Below are 21,379 nucleotides of genomic sequence, written 5' to 3' on the forward strand. Positions count from 1 at the left end.
TGGTAGAGTCGATTAATGAATCGAGATATAGCCATTTTTGCTAGCCAAATCAGGCATGCCGAGGATCCATTAGTCGCCGACTTTATATCGTAGTAGGAAGTCGTTATATCGACGAAAAATTAGCTATATAGCTATATATAAGGTGTTATTATAGGCATATAGGTAGGCTAATTTCTACGCTCTTTCTAACTATTATAATAGCCTATCTAATCCCCTCTTATCTCGATATATTACTGCGTTCTTAGCTCTTTAATCTACCCTTAAATAGCCTATTCTTAGACGCTAATAAATATAATAAGGTATAGCTATTTACTAGCAACTTCTAGTACTAGAAGCTATAGGAGAGGCATAAGGATAGCTTAATATAGCGGATAATATGCTATTATTGTTATCGGTAGGATGCTAATCGGCTACGCGAGGTGCTAGATAGTATTCGGAAGGTAGAGTATTATAAGGAAGGATATAATACGACGTACGTAGTAATTGCTATATATCGCTCGAAGAACTATAGAGAGCCGTATATATATAAGGTCGCTTCGTCGTCGCCCGACCCTTCTACCGAGGCAGGCTCGCTATATTACTATTCGATAGATTATATAGTAAGTTTAGTAGGGTTGCCTCTCGAGTCGATAGCGGAGGCCTATTCGAGCTATAGAAGCTAATAGTTAGCAGGACGTACGAGGTACTAGTAATAGCTTAAAGATCGTTCTCGAGCACTTAATAGACTAATACGACTATAATACAGCTCGTATATTCTATATAATAAAGGAAGGTCGTAATACTAACTGCTTTGCCGTTATTAGAGGCTATCGTATAAAGGAGGGTATAATAAAATAGTCGAAGAAGAAGGATAAGAAGAAGGTGACTTTTGCTAAGAAGGGCAATATCTCCCTCTAACTCGAGAACCTATATAACGAGCTATCGCTATTAACTAATCTAGTAAACGGCGCTTAGTTATAGTATAAAGCTGTGTTAGTAACGATTAAAGGACGCCTTTACAAGGGCATTGTATAGCAAGCGGATTAATAGCGAGAGTTGTTAGGTAGTAGTCTTACTAGAGATATAAGTCGCTTACGTAACTACCCCTATAGGCTTTAGCTAAAGCTAGGCTTTAGCAAGCAACGACTAATTTAGCATCAGTTATTTCTATACGACGCAACGTATAAGACTACTAATACAGGCTAGCATCTCTTTATAGTGCATATCCGTAATAGCTTCGAAAGTTAGATACTAGTAGTATATATATTGCTATAGTTATAGAGAGCGAGGCTTTAGCAAGCTGCTTTTTAGGTCCTAAAGAAGTAGTATCCGAGTTAGGAGCCTAAATTAGCTATAACTAACGACTCGGCTTAGGGGCAGTCCGCTATTCGACTATCCTTCTAAAGCGAGGAAATACGACTATATCTCTACTAACGATACGCTAAAGAGACCTTCCTTCGCTACTTTCCTAAATTTAAGTACCCTATAGTCTAGAGACTATTTAAAAGAGCTATTTACTAGGCTCGGAGTAAGGCAGAGGTTAAAGAGGTTGTTACTACAATAGAAGCAGAATTAAGGCTTCTAAATAGACTAGCAGAAGAGGCTTAGTATTTACGGAAGAACTAGGGATTAGAGAAGTTATAGAAATAGGCAACCTAGGTACGTCTTCGTAACCTAGTTCTTATACAAATACGTACTACTTCGCCGCTAGAAGGATACTATAATGCTATTAAATACGACCGGAAGAAGGACCTCGCCTAGCTATCGATGTATAGTACTATAACTAAATTGCTAACAATCGACGCTCGATAACTATATAAGGCGGACCTATAAAGCTATAGACTTAGTAAACGCATACAATACTAGAAGGTTAAAGAGATGCTATATTTTAAGCAATTGAGCCCTCTAGTAGCGTAGGACTTCGTTAGGAAACAACTCGCTATTGCGGAAGAATACGAGGCTAAGGCATTGCCGCTATATAAAGGCCTTGTACTATATCGCGACGGATAACAACCTTCTTACTATAATTGCCTACTATAGTTTTAGCAGTACCTACCTTGCTACTATATTCTAAGACACTACCTATGTAAGAAGGGTATATTAGTAGGTAGATAGGGTAGTAGTAGGTATAGGTAGTATTCGATAGAGAACTAGGAGGAGAAGGAGGAAGGCAGGCTAGTTAGCCTAACGCTAAGCGCTAAGCCCTGCCTAAGGCACTAAGACCCTAGCTTCACTCGAGCTAGTTATATACTAATTACGTATAGCCTCTAATATACGCTTCCCTTCTAAAGGCCGCGCCCTCGTAGCCTATCTATATTCTACGACCTCTATTGCCGCTAACTTAGCAAGTCTAATAAGCTACTTAGCCCGCACTAAATTAAATACTTAACTACCTAATTATGTAACTATATTAAACCTTACCTCTAATATAATACAATGTCTAACTCTAACTACGCTATCCTTATATATAATAAAGTGAAGGGGTATAAGGCTATAAAGTACCGTATAGGCAGGTACTGCCTAAGGTGGCCGAGCGAAGCGATAGCTAAGCGGAATAACAGTCCTGAAGTTGGGAGTGCCTGCTAGTTTGCCTCTTGCGTGCCTGCCTGCCTCCTGCCCTCCTGCCTGCCTCCTGCCTTCCTGCCTACCTCCTACCTTCCTACCCTCTATACCGGCCCCCGGCTGCTGTTAGGCACTTAACAGATTTATTAGGCCAATACTTCCTTTTAATTTCTTCCAATTAGAGGCCTAGCTAGATTTGTATAAGCGCATCTTTAAATTAAACCCCCGGCGAACACCTCGCACGTAATTCTACTAACTTCTAACTATTATTCCGCTTAGCTCGTAACTAGACAACACCTCCGTATCCTCGTCGTAAGCTCCTCGAATGCTCCGGCTTATGCCTGTTTACATCGCTTCGCTCGGATAAGAATTAAGGACTATCGACTAATTACAATACGAGCGTACCTTCCCTACTATAATAGGTAGGTATACGGGGTATTGCAGTACTGCCTCCGCTCTAAGGAATGTCGTACCGAGTTCTTTACGTCTACTCTTAAAAGACCTAGCTATATCCGCTTCCGAGGGTTGTCCGCTTCCGAGGGTTTATTCTTGTTATTACGAGGGCTATTATTGTTCGTAGTTTCGCTAGCCCTAATTAGTTAGGTTTAGTAGCCTTTAATTGCTAATCTTATCTTATCTTTTAAAAAACATAGCTCGTCTAGTTTCTATAGGTAAAGGCTATTGTAAGTGTAGTAGTAGAGGTTCGCCTCGCTTAAAGGGTTAGATAGATCGAGGAGTAACCTATTATCCGCAAGATCGACCCCGGCTAGCTTAGCTCTATAGTTTTTGCCCTTAGTTAGTCTATTAGTCGCTTAATCTTTTAAGCGGCTTAAAGTTTTAACTTAGCCTTAAAGTTTTAATTAAACCTTTAATATAGCTATTCTTTTAACTTAATTAGTATAGCGCGTTTCCGGCCTTAGGCCGTAGTATAGGTAAGGTTGTCTTCGCAAGTATAGCGACAATAGCAAGTAATATTAATAATAGCGGCGCTAGTCGTCTTAGCGCTAACTTTACCTCGCTTCTAATCTTCTTCTTTAACTAATAATATACTCCGCAATACCGTTACTAATATAGCCGCGCCGGCCGCGCCGCTCTCGCCGATTGCCTAGGCCTCGAGGCCTCGATAGAATAAAGGAATAAGAGGGGGACCTATAGGGGGCGTTAGTAAAGAGGTAGAGTCCTTAAAAGAGCAGGCGATTAGTTAACGCATTATAGCGCGTTTGTTGATACTCGGTACGCGTTTACTATAGTAGTATAGTCTTATTGTCCTAGTTTGCTGGCCTCTAATTAGTTAGCTAATAGTACCCCGGGGGTAGTATTAGTTCTAGGCCTTAGTAACATTACGAGCTTTTAGCCTTCTTCTTGTTCTTTACGCTAGTCTAATACTTATCTAACAACTTAGTTATTTCTTTAAAAGAGGCTTTAGCTTCCTATAAGTCCTATTTAGGTAGATAGCCTTGCTATCTTAATAGGTACTCCTTCTTGCCCTACCTAGTCCGATGCTTTAGGATACGTTCTACAGACTACAGCTCTTTACTATTAGCTAAGACTTCTTCTAACTTAGCAGGCGCTTTATCGCTTTCGCGCTAGTAGTATAGTTTAAGGAGGGAGATATAGAAGGTGTTATAGATAGTATAATAGGGTAGAAGCTATAACTAGTAGGCCTAGCTATTGCCCTTCGGTTCTCGGATACGAAATAGGCTAATGTATCTTAGTGCGAGCTTAGGCCTTGTTTTACTATTAGGCGATAGGTGTTTGCGGATGCGGAGGTTCTTAGTACTAAGTATAACTATATCGCCTTGTTTAAAGGTTATTAGTATATAACGCTTATCGTAGTAGGCCTTTTAGTATTCTTAAGCCTTTATTAACTTCTTAGCTATCTTAGTATAGATTTCTCGTATCTTCTAGACACGTTCTATTGCCGCTAGTGTCTCTAGTACTTAACGCGCTTCCCTTTTCTTACGCTCGGCCTCGAGCGAGGTAAATAGATCTTATAGCAACGCGGCGTTTTAACCTATTATAGCTATATATAGTAAAACCTTAGTTAATAAGTGTATACTATTATTGTATACGAATTCTATAGGCTATAGGAGATTGACCCAATCCTTAGGATTCTCGTTAATATAACTGCGTAGGTACTACTATAGGGTAGTATTCTGTCTCTCTATTTGACCGTTAGTCTATAAATAGAAGGCTGTTAATAGCCGATGCTTTAGTCTTAGCTATAGGCATATTTCGCTCTAATAGTGCGATATAAATGTCGAGCCCCTATCGGAGACTATCCCCTTAGAGGTTCCCTAATAGGTACAGAAGATATTAGTCTATAGCGCCTCTACTATATTAATAGCAGTCTAATCCTTGCGCGCCGGGATGTATCGAGCGCCTTTAGTAAATCGGTCTACTATAATAAGGATAGCATTATATACGTCCTTACTACCCCTACGCTTAGTAGGCGGAAGTCCTATAATAAAGTCTATTATAAGCTCTATAAATAGCTTCTTTAGAACAGGGAGTAAAGACAACTCGCCGAATAGCAAGGGCTTCGGTGCTTTAACTCGTTAGTATACGGCATACGTATCTACGTAGTCCTTTATATCCCGCTTACTATTTAGCTAGTAGTATATACGCGATAGTAGCTCGTGCGACCTCTCTATACTATAGTAACCGGCAAGCTTACTATTATAGTGTCGCTTAAGAAGTTCTTATCGGATCGAATGTTTAGCGGGGACATAGTATCTGCCCTTGAACTTTAAATAACCTTTGTTATCGATCGACTAATTGTTACTCTTACTAGATCGAGTCTTTCGCCTGCTTGTAAGCCTATCGATATGTTTAGTAGCAAAGGCGTCCCTCTACTAAGTACGTAATAGCTCGTCTATAAACGATTAACTATCCCTATTTGCAAGGTTATTTAATAGCACCCTCGCTATTAAACGAGGTACGCATTATATACATCTAACAGCACTAGTAGCCGGATTAACTGTATTAGTGCTTTAATCGCTGTTACTATATATAGCGATATCGACTAGGGAGTTATTATAACTTCTCCTGTCTGTATCCTTAGCCCTTGCCTTAATACGTACTATTAATATAGCAAGAGCATTAATATACTTTAAGCCGTCGCGGAGTCCGGTAAGCCGCTTATCCTACGCGTACTTATTAACAACGCGGGCTATAGCAATCTTATGCTATAGGGTTGGAAACAAAGAATTAATAGATTGCTAAGTCTCGCTATTATAATTAGGTCGCCTCGATAGGCTATTAGTAGGGTTACTTACGCCTAGCCGATATAATATATTAAAATCGAACCTAGCGAGGTAGACGGCCTATCTAGCCTATCGACCTATAACCCTAGTAACCTTAGTAATGCTACGGAGGTTGTTATAGTCTATATAGACCTAAATAGTGTGCTATACACTATCGAGATAGTGCCTCTAATGCTTGAAGGCCTCGACAATAGCTAGGAGCTCTTGCTCGTAGGTCTCGTACCGACGTTCTATATCGATTATCTTCTGTAAAAAGAAGGCAATTAGGTGCTAGTAGTAGTTACTATCTAACTGCTAAGACATTATAGCTAATACAGCGAACTGTAAAGCGTTAGTCTTAATGCGGATTAGTTTGCTTAGTACGAAGTAGTATAATAAGGGGACTTTAGTAAAGCGCTGCTTTAAACCGTTAAAAGCGGCTTGTGCTCTATTAGTCTATTTAAACTCTCTAGTTAGGTTGGCTTTAGTTTTAGTAAGCTCAGTTAGTAGTATTATATGCCTCGAATAGCTCTTAATAAACCGACGATAGAAATTAGCGAAGCCGAGGAACGACTATAGCTCCTTAATTAACGTAGGGACAGGCTATTTAGTAATGGTTTTAATCCGATTAGGATCAGCCTTAACACCCTTAGTTAATATAAGGAAGCCGAGGAATAATACCTCTTTAGTAGCAAAGGTGTATTTAGAAGGCTTGTAATATAAGCTATAGGTTCTTAGACGATCGAGCACCTTACGGACTGTAGCCTAGTACTCCGCAATGTTAGGTAAGTATATATAAACTAGGATATTATCTAGGTAAACTATACAGAGGTAATCTAATAGGCCTAGTAGGGCCCGATTGATATAGGACTAGAATATAGTAGGGGCATTAGCTAGCCTAAATAGCATAACTAAGTACTTAAAATAGCTATAACGAGTGCGAAAGGCTGTCTTCTATTTATCGCCCTTACGAATACAGATGCGGTAATAGGCGTCCTTAATGTCTAATATAGTATAGTAGTAGGTACTAGAAAGGCGATCGAGAGTCTTATTAATAAGCGGAAGCAGACAGCGGTCTTTAATAGTAACAGCATTAAGTCTACGGTAATTAATATATAGGCGTAGGCTACTATCCTTCTTTAGTACGAATAGGATAGGGGCGCTAGTAGGGCTGTTACTATACCGAATACGACTATTAGCTAGGTTTTCCTCTAGGTACTTACGCAATATAGCAAGCTCGCGCTTACTAAGGTTGTAGAGTGGTCTAAAAGGAACCTCTTTGCCCTCTATAATATTAATCTTATAATCCGTCTCTTTAAATATAGGCAATGTCGATACTAGGTAGTATTTAAACATATTAATATAGGTCTCTCCGATAGGCTCTAGTATGCGAGCGAGCTAATTAGGATTATTAGGGGGCACAGGTTTATCGTTATTACTACCGAGTAGATCGGTAGTCGGATTAGCTAGAGTTAGGTTGCTAATAAATAGGACCCTAATATTATTAGGGCACTCGCTAATATTAATATATTTAATATCCTCTTTCCTAGCGATTCTAAATCGCTATTATTAACTACCTAAGTCTATAACTATAGCATAGTACTTAAGAATAGGGTTGCTAATAACAATATTAGATAGGAGGCTGTCTATATCTACTACGTATGCAGTAAAGTTTAGTAGGCGCTTATTGCCGAGGTCGTCTCTTAGAGCTATATAGACATAGTAGGCTCCGTAGGTTAAGTGCCGAGCGTTATTAAACTAAGCAAGGGTTAGTAGGTTAGTCCTAGGCAGTTGTCGAAGGTCTAATTGCTTAGCTAGGCGATAGCTAATAAGGGCACTAACTGAATTTCTTAGATCTAGTATAACCTTAGTCTTATAGTTAGTCCTATACGTGTCCGATACGAGACAGGTACGTATAATAGCTAGCACAATGTCGATAGTCTTACGCCGCACAAGGCTAACAGTTAGTACGGCGCTTATTCTTTTTTCGAAGGACCGATAGGGGTAGCATTAGCGGCTAAAAGGTGCTTACGGTGCTCGGCGGTAGCACGGTCGATTCGGGCCTAATCCTTAGGTTTGTCGTATTAGCCTAATAGGTGGCTAGTGCTATCGCAGTTAAAGCACTTCAATCCGGTTAGGAGGTTGCTATATCTTTTCGGATTAGCGCTAGAATTAGAGGAACGATTAGGGGTATATAGAAATAAGCCCCTTCCTTGCCCTCTTCCTCGCTAGGGGTTTCTACCGCGGTATCGGCCCCTGCCTCTTCTACGTTAGTCGTTACTGTTTCTATTATTAGCAGTATTAGTTTAGGGAGTACCTCCTTAGTTTCTACCGCGGCTACGGTTAGTAGATAGTCGTATCTTAGATTCTAACCGTTGCTATAGCTATACTATACGCTCTGTAGTCTCTACTTTAATTATAAATTGAATGTATATAAGATTAGCCTATTCGAATACACGGCGGCGGTCTAATTCAAGGACAAGCTCCTACCTTAGTTTAGGGCGTATTTCGGAGATTTATATAGAGTCGGTTTTAGCCGGAAGGTTATCTTCGAGGGTCTTTAAATAGGCTTTAAATAAGCGAGCCGATTAATTAGTCTTCTATTTAGCTCGAAGGTACTAGTCCTAAGTATATTGTTGCCTTAGTATAGGGTTTCTAAGGGTGTTTAGTATAACGGTCTTATAGTCTTACTATTAAACAGCGGTCTAGTCGTAGAGGGAGTCAAAATAGTTATCCTATATATGCTTTAGGTCGCTATTAATATACTATATAGCGTATACGACTAAGGAATAGTCGTCTAGTAGCGCTCTTAGTGCGTTACGCTAGTTAAGCTTACAGTTACGAATGTAGTCGTTATACTGCTTTCGGCTAGAGCTATCAAATACGGTATAGTCCTTAAGCTTAGCATCCTTCTTTTAAATTGGGACTAATAGTAAGGAAGGCCCTATTGTCGGCTTAGTGTTAGTTGTTAGGGCTTCCTATAGGCGGCGAATCTCGAGGAGATTATCCTTTAGCTATTGTTCTTAACGTAGGGCAGTAAGCCTGTTTTAAGTGGCTTCTTAAAGTCTCGCTACTAGCTAGGGGCTAAAGGCTAGCTAGCTATATCGTCGATTAACAATGTTGTTAAGTATATCGTTAATAGGCAACTCTAGGTCGTTATCCGGAACTATAGGTTCTTCGGTAGGCCTAGTAGCAGGTTCTTTAGTAGGTAGCACTTTAGCAGGTGCTTTAGTAGGCACTTTAGTAGGCACTATGCTACTAGCGTTGTTATTGCTAGCGCTGCTAGCGGCAGCACGGTTGTTGTTGCTTCTTAATAAGCCGGCTATTATAATAGGGGGTAACACTAATAATGTATTATTAGCCCCTAAGATGCGGATGTAGCGGAATTAGTAGATATTAGTCTAGTACGATTAACTTAGTATAATAGGCCGTATAGAAGGCCTTGCTTAATAATTAGTACGGTTGCTTCGATAGAATAGTACGTATAGGTCCCGTTCTTCGGACGTAATATAGTTAGATTAGTCTTATTCGTAGCTATATCGCTAAAAGCTTAAAATAAGGACTATCTAGCTGCTACCCTTAAAGGGTAGATCGAATACTATATAAGAAGGGTATATTAGCAGGTAGATAGGGTAGTAGTAGGTATAGGTAGTATTCGATAGAGAACTAGGAGGAGAAGGAGGAAGGTAGGCTAGTTAGCCTAACGCTAAGCGCTAAGCCCTACCTAAGGCACTAAGACCCTAGCTTTACTCGAGCTAGTTATATGCTAATTACGTATAGCCTCTAACAACCTATTTGTAATACCGCTTACTCTATAACAATAATAGATCTATATTAGTTTCTACTATAGCTTTAATAGTATAGAAATCAGTTAATACTAGCGGTAACGAGATAGTACTACCTTATTTCTCGAGGGCTTTAAGGACACTTAAAACTATACCGCTAGCGACCCCTATCTTCGAGACCTTCGCGCTTACTTTAACGAAGGTATAGAAGGCCTCTTATAGCACTTCTATACGGTCCGTAACGATAAGACAATCTACGATAGTACGCTAAAGAACAAGTTTATAAGAGGCTTCTTACGTAAGGTAAAGGATACGCTTACTTAGTTAGCTAACTTCTCGCTAGACGACTTCCTTCGAGAAGGCGCGCCTAAGGTTCAATTAACTAGTAACCGATAGCGATAGTAGACACAACTTCTATCTAAACCTATTACTCTAACTCGTTACTAATTGCTACGGTATCCGACCCTTCCGTTACTACTACTACCGCCGCTAGCGACTAAATATAGACCTCGAGTCTTCAATCTTCTACTACTTAATAAGACGCTCTTATTACTAATACGACCGTTATAGGTAATCGACCTTCTTACGTCGAGTCCGCTACCCTTTAGACCCTTACCTCGTAAGAAGGCGCTGCTCCGCGAGTCGCTATTATAGGCGTAGTTAGCTTAGCTATTTAACTTAGATACTATCGAAGAGATAGCCGAGGTTATAGACCTTACTTCGCTAGCAAGAGCGGCTTTACTATTAAAAGAAGACCTAGAAGTAGTAGAAGACTTTCCTTAGTTAGATAATAATAACGCTCTACGAGAGGTAGTAGGTAAGAGGCAGACTTCTAATAAATATAGTAGTAATAGCAAGCGTAAGAGACCGAGAGCGATAATACTACGAGCTATTAAGAGGCTAAAGAAGAAGAAGCCGTAGATTGTTAGGGCTAAAGAGGCTATACGTAATTGGCATATAACTAGGCCGAGTAAAGCTAGGGTCTCGATGCCTTAGGTAGGGCTTAGCGCTTAGCGTTAGGCTAACTCTCCTACCTTCCTCCCTCTCCTCCTAGATCCTTATCGAATACTAAACTAATTCACTACTACCCTATCTACCTGCTAACATAACCCTTCTTATATAGTATTCGATCTACCCTTTAAGGGCAGTAGCTAGATAGTCCTTATACTTAGAGTGTATGCCTAGGTGTTAGGGTCCATTACGTGCCTAATGCCTAAGGCTGCAACTGCTGCACTCTATCTTCGGACTTCTATATAGATTAGTCCTTCTTCTAATTATTAGTTACATTAAGTGGTTATAAGCCCCCTGCGTTTCTAACGCATACAATACGTTTACTACGTATTCTAATAGTTACTCCGATAGCTGCGTAGCTAGCGCTCGTTACTAAAAATTGCGCCGACACTAATACCGTCGCCGCCGCCGCCCTCGAGTATTCTAGCAGGTGCTAGACTCGAGTCGGTTACTATTAGTGTTGGCTATCCGCTACACCGGTTCCTAACAATAGTGTTAGCTGTCCGCTATACTAGAATACAGGCGCGCCTATCGGCCGCCCCTTAAGATAAGTCTAAAGTCTCTTTCTATATTATCGCCGTCGCTGTCCGTAATAGCTCCCCCTACAACTTCTGCTAGCGCTTACATAAGCAACATCCCTAAGCTAAAGAATAAGGAGAATTATCCATTATAGTCTTATACCGCTAAGGGTGCCCTTAAAGGTATATAGGTATAGCGCTATATCTAGGGGACCCGCCTAAAGCCTAATATTAAGTTGTCTTCTAAAACTTAGTTAGAGTTTGAAGACCGACAAGATAAATAGAAAGCAAAAGATTAATTAGCGCGTACGTAGATCTTTGCTAACTGTATCGCCGAGGTTTAGCAGTCGTTGCTTAGTCTCGCTATATCGCAGGAAGTGTAGACTTACCTATATAAGAAATACACTAGTAAAGGTAGGTCTACTAAATTCATGCTCTACTAGGAATATATCACCCTTCGGTATAATAGCAAGGACATTAAGAAGTTCTATAATAAGTACAAGAAGAAGCTTAGTGCCTTAAAGGATACTAAATTAGCTATTAGCTAATACTAGGCTGTCTATATATTTATTATATAGATCTCTCTATTCTACGAGGCCTTCGTATAGATGCGCCGAGAGCAGATGCGCGCCTCCGAATACACTATTAACGATAACATACTTAACAATATTATTAGCGCGTTGCTTGATAAGAATGTAGCTCAATTGAACTAGGCCTAATACAATAGCTTCTTTAGTCTTTAGCGCCAACTACAATAGCAAGGTAGTAATAGCAACAATAATAGCGGTCGAGGTAACTCGAACCGTAGCGGTCGTAGTAGCCGCGGAAATAGCAACAATAGTCGTAGCCGCGGTAGAAGCAACTAGAATGGTTATTAGTCTAACCGTAAGAAGTACGCCTATTGTTAGGGATTACACCCTTCTAACCGCTACTATACTAAGTACCCTTACCTAAAGGAGGAAGACCGTCTTCGTCGCGAGAAGTAGAAGGCTAAGAAGCAGCAACAGTAGCAGCGTAGACTAACTGCGTAGCAACAATAGCCGCCATCTAGTTAGAATGGTGCCTAGGGCCTGTATACGGCTAATGCTACCCCGGGGGTGTTATTAGACCTAAGCTACAATTACGCCTTTACTATAAACACTATAGTTACTGTTAGCGACTAGGTTTCTACGGCTCTTACTACTAGCACTCGTACTACTAATTAGGTTGTCGACTTAGGTACTAGCATATATATAGTTAACGACCCTTTATTGCTTATTAAATATGAAGGCTGTTACATTCCTGTCCGGTTTAGTAGCAACACGAAGCACGCTACGATAGTTGGTATAGCTTAGACTGAGGTTGTTAATAAGCGTAGTGTAAGTAGCATAAAGCTGTCTAATACACTATATGTTCTAGGTCTAGCAGCTAACCTTCTATCTACTAAGAAGCTTGCCGACAAGGGCTGTTTCTATCGGAATAACAAGCGAGTACTGTTTACTGTTGTTAACGGCTCTAAGGTTACTGTTGCTCAGACATATCGGAAGAATAGTCTCCCCTATCTACATATACTAACCTCCGGACCGGATAGCTAAGTTATTGCGCTTCTATCGAAGAAGGGGGTACTAACAGGTACGATAGAAGAGTGGCATCTACGATATAGCCATATCCATCACCGTAAGCTGTTACGAATAGAAGCTAAGGGTCAGATTGTTATTACTAGCACTAGCAACAAGAACGACTTCCGCAACTGCATTGCCTATCGCATAGCTATGTCGCACAAGGAATACAATCGGCTGCTACGCGTACGACCATCTACGATCTATTATATTGTCTATATAGATGTAGTTACTATTACTAACCCTAGTCTATTGTAGGAGCGCTATTTCATACTGTTTATATACGCTAAGTTAGGCTATCGACACGAATATACTAGCACGCTCAAGTTAGGGGCTACAGTGGCTATCAAGGACTATCGTATATATATCCGTACACAGACTAGTTACTTAATCCCAATCTACTGCCTCGATAGAGGGGGTAAATACGGCGGAAATCAGCTGTTAAGCTAGGCTCGTAATTAGGGCATTGTACTGTAGGTTATAGCTCCTCATTCTTCTACTTAGAATAGCCTTACTAAGGTTAGCAATTATATCGTATACACGACTGCGAGAAAGATAATGCTATACGCTAACCTTCCGAAGTCTCTATAGCTATATACTGTTGCCTCCGCTATACAGGTCCTCAATATTACGCTAACCGCTAACGGAGGAAGCCTATACACTATTATAGCTAAGGAGCTCAATTAGTTACGAACACAGCTACGCCTACAGCACCTTCGAGCTTATAGCTATACTGCAGTTGCCTACGATTATAGTGTAGCTCGTAGAAAGAAGATAGACAGCAGAGGCCTAGTTAGCAAGCTAGTTAGCTATACTAAGGGCTCTATAGACTCTAGAAAGTACATAATTTACCTGCCTAATTAATACAAAGTTATCGCTTCTAAGGACGTCTAGTTTGTTAAGTTAGGGGGTGACCTCCTGCTTCTAGATAGCATGAAGCTATATACTAACACTAACGACTTGTCTGAAAACGAGTTTGTTACCCTTAAGTCTATTATGCCGGCTTTATTTAATTCTACAAGCAACGAGGCTCCGTCGCCTACCGAGGCTGCTAGTATAGTCTAGCGGCTTCCGGCTTAGCAAGAAGAACAGCCTATAGAAGAACTAGCTTAGGAGGTAGTTGATGAAGTCGCTAATCTATTGCCGCTCGAGGATAACCTACCGGCTGTTCAACCTCTATCAAGTAATAAGGATAGTTTCTAATCCGCTAAGAAACAGCCTGTATATAATCTATAGGCTAAGAAGGGTAAGCCTAGTTAGTTGCCTAAGTTTGAGCGGCTAACCGAGACTAGTAGTCGTTCTATACGCAAGATACGAAGCAACAAGAGCGCTCGTGAACTATTGCGTAGCTATCTGGCTAATGCTAGTATTAAGCGGTTAACTCGACGTATAATAGCTAATATGCCGATAGCCTATATTAAGGGTTTTATAGCCTCCTACTATATTGCTAAGCAGTCCGACAAGCCTAAAGAAACCATCCCTATTCCGAAGAGTTATAAGGAAGCAACTTAGTCGCTATATTAGCTACAGTAGAAGGAAGCTTGCGAGGCTAAATACAAGTCACTAATTAACAACCATATATAGGTTTATATAACTCGACTAGAGGTGCCTAAAGGTCGCAAGGTTGTCCGTAGCCGATAGGTGTTCACTATTAAGCGTAACGCTAATAGCAAGGTAAGCCGGTTTAAGGCTCGATAGGTTGTCCGTAGCTTTATATAGGTTGAAGGACAGGACTATAATGAAACCTATGCGGCTGTCGCTAAGCTATCTACGCTACGAGCACTGTTTAGCCTGATTGCTTATTACGACCTAGAGGCTAAGCAATACGATATCCTTATAGCCTTCCTTAATACCCTAATTAGCGATAAGTACAAGATCTACGTTAAACAGCTACACGGCTTTGAAGAGCGTAGTAGCAAGGGCATAGTTTGTCTGTTGCTAAAGGCACTATATAGTCTAAAGCAGTTACTAATACTATAGTACGAAGAGCTTCGAAAGTACCTAAAGAGCCTAGACTTTATGCTAATAATAGCTGATGTGTATGTATTCAAACACGTTGTTAGCGGCTCTATTATTGTTATCTATGTCGACGACATAATTATTATCGCCTACACTCTATTAGTACTAGAGGCAGTAGCTTAGTTACTAAAGGACCGTTTTAGTATGCGAGAGCTAGGCGACCTGTACTACTATCTTAGTATGCGGATTATTCGTGACCGCGATTAGCGTACCATTCACGTCGTTCAAGATGCCTATTTGAATAGGCTTAGTAAGAAGTATAGCATGTAGGGCAGAGTAGCTCCTACTACACTAATAGCACCTCGATACGTTAAGACATCGATTTAGCGTGCACCTAAGGGCTACACTGCTAGCGCTACCTTCAAGACTTAGTATTAGGAAGGTGTTAGTAAAGCGCTATAGCCAGCTATAATTATACGACCTAATGCTTGCTATACTGTAGGCCTATTGTTACGATTTATCTCTAACCCGACCGAGGAACACTATACCGCGCTCCTTTAGCTAATTAAGTACCTAGTTGGTACTCTAAGCCGTAGCATACGCTTCTAAGGCAATCAGAACGAGGCTAACGACCTTAAGTTTGCTAGATACTGTAATGCCTTATAGGCTAATAATCCGGTTACTCGCCGCTCTATAGGTAGCTTCTACTTTACTATTACAGGCGGACCTCTATTGTATAAGTCCGGCCGTTAGACGCTTATTACACTGTCGTTAACTGAGGCTGAGTATGTCTAACTTACTACAGGCGCTAAGGAGGCAGTTGCCTTAGCTCGTTTATTAAAGGAAGTTAGCTACAAGGGCTACATTCTTCTAGTTACGCTATACGAGGACAATTAGTCCGCTATCGCTATCACCAAGTCTACTATTAATAGCCGCACGAAGCATATAGATGCTCGTGTCCACTATATTCGAGAGAAGATTGCTAATAGTACTATTATCGTCTAATAGGTCAGCATATATAATCAGATAGCCGATGGCTTCACTAAGCCGCTTAATAAGACTAAGTACGGCCGCTTTGTTGAACAACTAAACCTAGTAGATTGCAAGGCCGCCATTAAGAACGCTACGAAGCTAGCTGCTAAATACTAAGGAGGGCCTTTGTTTGCTTTGTCTAACCTAAGAGTAGTCTAGTTTGTTTACCTGTTTCTGCTTACCTAATACCCCTTGTTTGCTTTGCTAACAGAATAGCTATTGTGTTGTTTGTTTCATTCTATAGCGATATACACGTGCTAAGGGGGTAACTTGGAGTGTATGCCTAGGTATTAGGGTCTATTACGTGCCTAATACCTAAGGCTACAACTGCTACACTCTATCTTCGGACTTCTACATAGATTAGTCCTTCTTCCAATCATTAGTTATATCAAGTCTTATTTCAAGCTTTTAGCGGTATAGCTACAAATAAGACTAATCTAACTATATTGCGCCCGAAGAACGGGACCTATACGTACTATTCTATCGAAACAACCGTACCAATTATCAAGCAAGGCCTTCTATACGGCCTATTATACTAAGTTAATCGTACTAGACTAATATCCACTAATTCCGCTACATCCGTATCTTAGGGGCTAACAATACATTATTAGTGTTACCCCCTATTATAATAGCCGGCTTATTACGAAACAACAACCGTGCCGCCGCTAGCAGCGCTAGCAATAACAACGCTAGTAGCACGGTTCCCGCTGAAGTGCCTACTAAGGTGCCTCCTACTAAAGAGCCTGCCGGAGAGCCTACCGAAGAAGAACCTATAATTCTAGGTAATAATCTAGAATTGCCTATTAACGACATTCTTAACAATATTGTTAATCGACGATATAGCTAGCTAGCCTTTAGCCCTTAACTAGTAGCGAGACTTTAAGAAGCTACTTAGAATAGGCTTACTGCCTTACGACAAGAACAATAGCTAAAGGATAACCTCCTCGAGATTCGACGCTTATAGGAAGCCCTAACAACTACTACTAAACTAGGACTAGTAGCAGTGCCCTCTATATAGAAGAAGGATGCTAAACTTAAGGACTGCACCGTATTTAACGGCTCTAGTCGAAAGCAATACAACGACTATATCCGCGACTATAGGCTTAACTAACGAAACGCACTAAGGGCTCCACCAAATGACTATTTACTAGTCGTCTATACTATATAGAACATCGATAGCGACCCGAAACGCACCTAGGATAACTATTTTGACTCCCTAGAAGACTAGACTACTATTTAGTAGCAGACCTGCAAAACTGTTATACTAGATACCCTTAGAAACCCTATACTAAGGCAACAATATACTTAGGACTAGTACCTTCGAGCTAAATAAAAGACTAATCAATCGGCTCGCTTATTTAAAGCCTATTTGAAGACCCTCGAAGATAACCTTCCGGTTAAAACCGATTCTATATAGATCTCCGAAATATGCCCTAAATTAAGGTAGGAGCTTGTCCTTGAATTAGACCGCCGCCGTGTGTTCGAACAGGCTAATCTTATACGAATTCAATTTATAATTGAAGTAGAAACTATAGAGCGTATAGTGTAGCTATAGCAACGGTTAGAATCTAAGATACGACTATCTACCTATCGTAGCCGAGGAGGTAACAATCAAGGTTCGCATTAGAACAACACTAGTGCTAACAATAGAGGTAGCAACAACAACGACCGTAGGAGAAGCCGTAGCCGACAGCTATATAGAGGAGGCCGTAATAGGGGCCGTAGAAGGGGCTCGTATCCCTATAGTACTAATCGCTCGGCTAACAATAGCGGCAATAGCTATAGCAATCCCCTAACTAGACTAAAGTGCTTTAATTGTAACAGCACTAGCTATCTACTAGGCTAATGCGACAAACCTAAAGACTAGGCCCGAATCGACCGTACTACCGCTAAGCACCGAAAGCACCTTTTAGTAGCTAACGCTACCCCTATAGGCTAACCTTCGAAAAAAGAATAAGCGCCGCACTAACTATTAGCCTTGTGCGGCGTAAGACTATCGATATTGTGCTAGCTATTATATATACCTGTCTCGTATCGGACACGCATAGGACTAACTATAAGACTAAGGTTACACTAGATCTAGGAAATTCAGTTAGTGCCCTTATTAGCTATCGCCTAGCTAAGCAATTAGACCTTCGACAACTGCCTAGGACTAACCTACTAACCCTTACTTGGTTTAATGACGCTCGGCACTTGACCTACGGAGCCTACTATATCTATATAGCCCTAAGAGACGACCTCGGCAATAAGCGCCTGCTAAACTTTACTACCTACGTAGTAGACATAGACAGCCTTCTATCTAAGATTGTTATTAGCAACCCTATTCTTAAGTACTATGCTATAGTTATAGACTTAGGCAGTTAATAATAGCGATTTAGAATCGCTAGGAAAGAGGACATTAAACACATTAATGTTAGCGAGTACCCTAATAATATTAGGGTCCTATTTATTAGCAACCTAACCCTAGCTAATCCGACGGCCGACCTGCTCGGTAGTAATAACGATAAACTAGTGCCCCCTAATAGTATAGATCCTAAACAGCTTGAGCGCATACTAGAACCTATTCGAGAGACCTATATTAATGTGTTTAAACACCACTTAGCATCGATATTGCCTATATTTAAAGAGACGGATTATAAGATTGATATTATAGAGGGCAAAGAGGTCCCTTTTAGACCCCTCTACAACCTTAGTAAACGAGAGCTTACTATATTGCGTAAGTACCTAGAGGAAAACCTAGCTAATAGCCGGATACGGTATAGTAACAGCCCTACTAGTACCCCTATCCTATTCGTACTAAAGAAAGATAGTAGCCTGCGCCTCTATATCGATTATCGTAGGCTTAATACTGTTACTATCAAAGATCGTTGTCTACTTCCTCTTATTAATAAGACCCTCGATCGCCTCTCTAGTACCTACTACTATACTATATTAGACATTAAGGACGCCTATTACCGCATCCGTATTCGTAAGGGCGATGAATAGAAGACAGCCTTTCGTACTCGCTATAGCTATTTTAAGTACTTAGTTATGCTATTCGGGCTAGCTAATGCCCCTGCTACATTCTAGTCCTATATTAATCGGGCCCTATTAGGCCTATTAGACTACCTCTGTGTAGTTTACCTAGATAACATTCTAGTTTATATATACTCCCCCGATATTGCGGAGCACTAGGCTATAGTCTGTAAGGTACTCGATCGCCTACGAGCCTATAGCTTGTATTGCAAGCCTTCTAAATGCACCTTTGCTACTAAGGAGGTAGCCTTCCTTAGTTTTATCGTATTAACTAAGGGTGTTAAGGCTAACCCTAATCGGATTAAAACCATTACTAAATAGCCTGTTCCTACGTTAATTAAGGAGCTGTAGTCGTTCCTCGGTTTTGCTAACTTCTATCGCCGATTTATTAAGGGCTATTCGAGGCATATAATGCTACTAACTGAGCTTACTAAAACTAAGGCTAACCCGACTAGAGAGTTTAAATAGACTAATAGAGCACAAGCCGCTTTTAACGGTTTGAAGCGGCGCTTTACTAAAGTCCCCTTATTGCACTATTTCGTACTAAGCAAACAGATCCGCATTGAGACTAACGCTTTATAGTTTGCTATATTAGCTATTATATTACAACAGGCTAATAACAATTACTAGCACCCGATTGCCTTCTTCTCGAGGAAGATAATTGACGCTAAGCGCCGCTACGAGACCTACGAGTAAGAGCTCCTAGCTATTGTCGAGGCCTTTAAGCACTAGAGACACTATCTCGATAGTGCCTAGCATACTATTTAGGTCTATACGGACTATAATAACCTCCGTAGAATTACGAAGGTTACTAGGGTTATAGGTCGATAGGCTAGATAGGCCGTCTACCTCGCTAGGTTTGATTTTAATATATTATATCGGCTAGGCGTAAGCAACCCTACTAATAGCCTATCGAGGCGACCTAATTACGATAGCGAAACCTAACACATTAATTCTTTGTTTCTAATCCTATAGTACAAGATCGCTATAGCCCGTATTGTTAATAAGTAAGCGTAGGATAAGCGGCTTACCGGACTCCGCGACGGCTTAAAGCATATTAATACTCTTGCTATATTAATAGTGCGTATTAAGGTAAGAGCTAAGGACATAGACAGGAGAAGTTATAATAACTCCCTAGTCGATATCGCTATATATAGTAACAGCGATTAAAGCACTAATGCAGTTAATCCGGCTACTAGTGCTATTAGATACATACAATGCGTACCTCGTTTAACAGCGAGGGTACTGTTAAATAACCTTACAAATAGGGATAGTTAATCGTTTATAGATAAGCTATTACAGGCTTAGCAGAGGGACGCCTTTGCTGCTAAACGTATCGATAAGCTTATAAGTAGGCGAAAGACTCGACCTAGTAAGAGTAATAATTAGTCGATCGATAACAAAGGTTATTTAAAGTTCAAGGGCAGATACTATATCCCCGCTAAACATTCGATCCGATAAGAGCTTCTTAAGCGACACTATAATAGTAAGCTTGCTAGTTACTATAGTATAGAGAGGTCGTACGAGCTACTATCGCGTATATACTACTAGCTAAATAGTAAGCGGGACATAAAGGAATACGTTAACACGTATGCCGTATGTTAACGTATTAAGGTACTAAAACATTAGCCTTTTAGCGAGTTGTCCTTATTACTAATCCCTTACAAGCCATTTGTAGAGCTTATAATAGACTTTATTATAGGCCTTCTATCTACTAAACGTAGGGGCAGTAAGGACATCTTCGATGCTATCCTTGTTATAGTAGATCGGTTTACTAAAGGCGCTCGATACATCCCGGTACGGAAGGATTAGACTACTATTAATATAGTAGAGGCTCTATAGAGCAACATCTTCTATACCTATTAGGGAACCCCTAAGGGGATAGTCTCTAACCGGGGCACGACATTTATATCCTATTATTAGAGCGAGATATGCCTATAGCTAAGACTAAAGCATCGGCTATTAACAGCCTTCTATCTATAGACTAACGGTTAAACAGAGAGGCAGAATGCTACCCTATAGCAGTACCTACGCAGTTACATTAACGAGAACCCTAACGACTAGGTCAACCTCCTATAGCCTACAGAATTCGTATACAATAACAGTATACACTTATCTACTAAGGTTTCGCTATATATAGCTATAATAGGTCAGAACGCTGCTATACTATAAGACCCCCTATCGCTCGAGGCCGAGCGTAAGGAAAGGGAAGCGCGTTAAGTACCCGAAACACTAGCGGCTATTAAGAGGGTTTAAAAGATGCGAGAGATTCACGCCAAGTTAGCTAACAAACTAGCAAAGGCCTAGGCATATTAGAAGGCCTACTATAACAAACACTATACGCTAATAACTTTCAAGTAAGGCGATATAGTTATGCTAAGCACTAAGAACCTCCGTATCCGCAAACACCTATTACCTAACGGCAAAACAAGGCCTAAGCTCGCACTAAGATACATTAGTCTATTCCGTATTCGAGAAGTTAAGGGCTCCTCCGTACAGGCCTATTAGTTGTAGCTTCCTCCTTATTATACTATCTATAATACCTTCTATGTATCCCTCCTTAAGCTATATTACCTATGCGAGGGGGATGAAGCCCCTACTAAACACGAAGATATACTAGCGGATAGTAAAGAGCTATAGTCTGTAGAACGTATCCTAAAGCACCGGACTAGGCA

The sequence above is a fragment of the Pseudocercospora fijiensis genome, assembly GCF_000340215.1.
Source record: "Pseudocercospora fijiensis CIRAD86 unplaced genomic scaffold MYCFIscaffold_9, whole genome shotgun sequence".
Lineage (NCBI taxonomy): Eukaryota > Fungi > Ascomycota > Dothideomycetes > Mycosphaerellales > Mycosphaerellaceae > Pseudocercospora > Pseudocercospora fijiensis.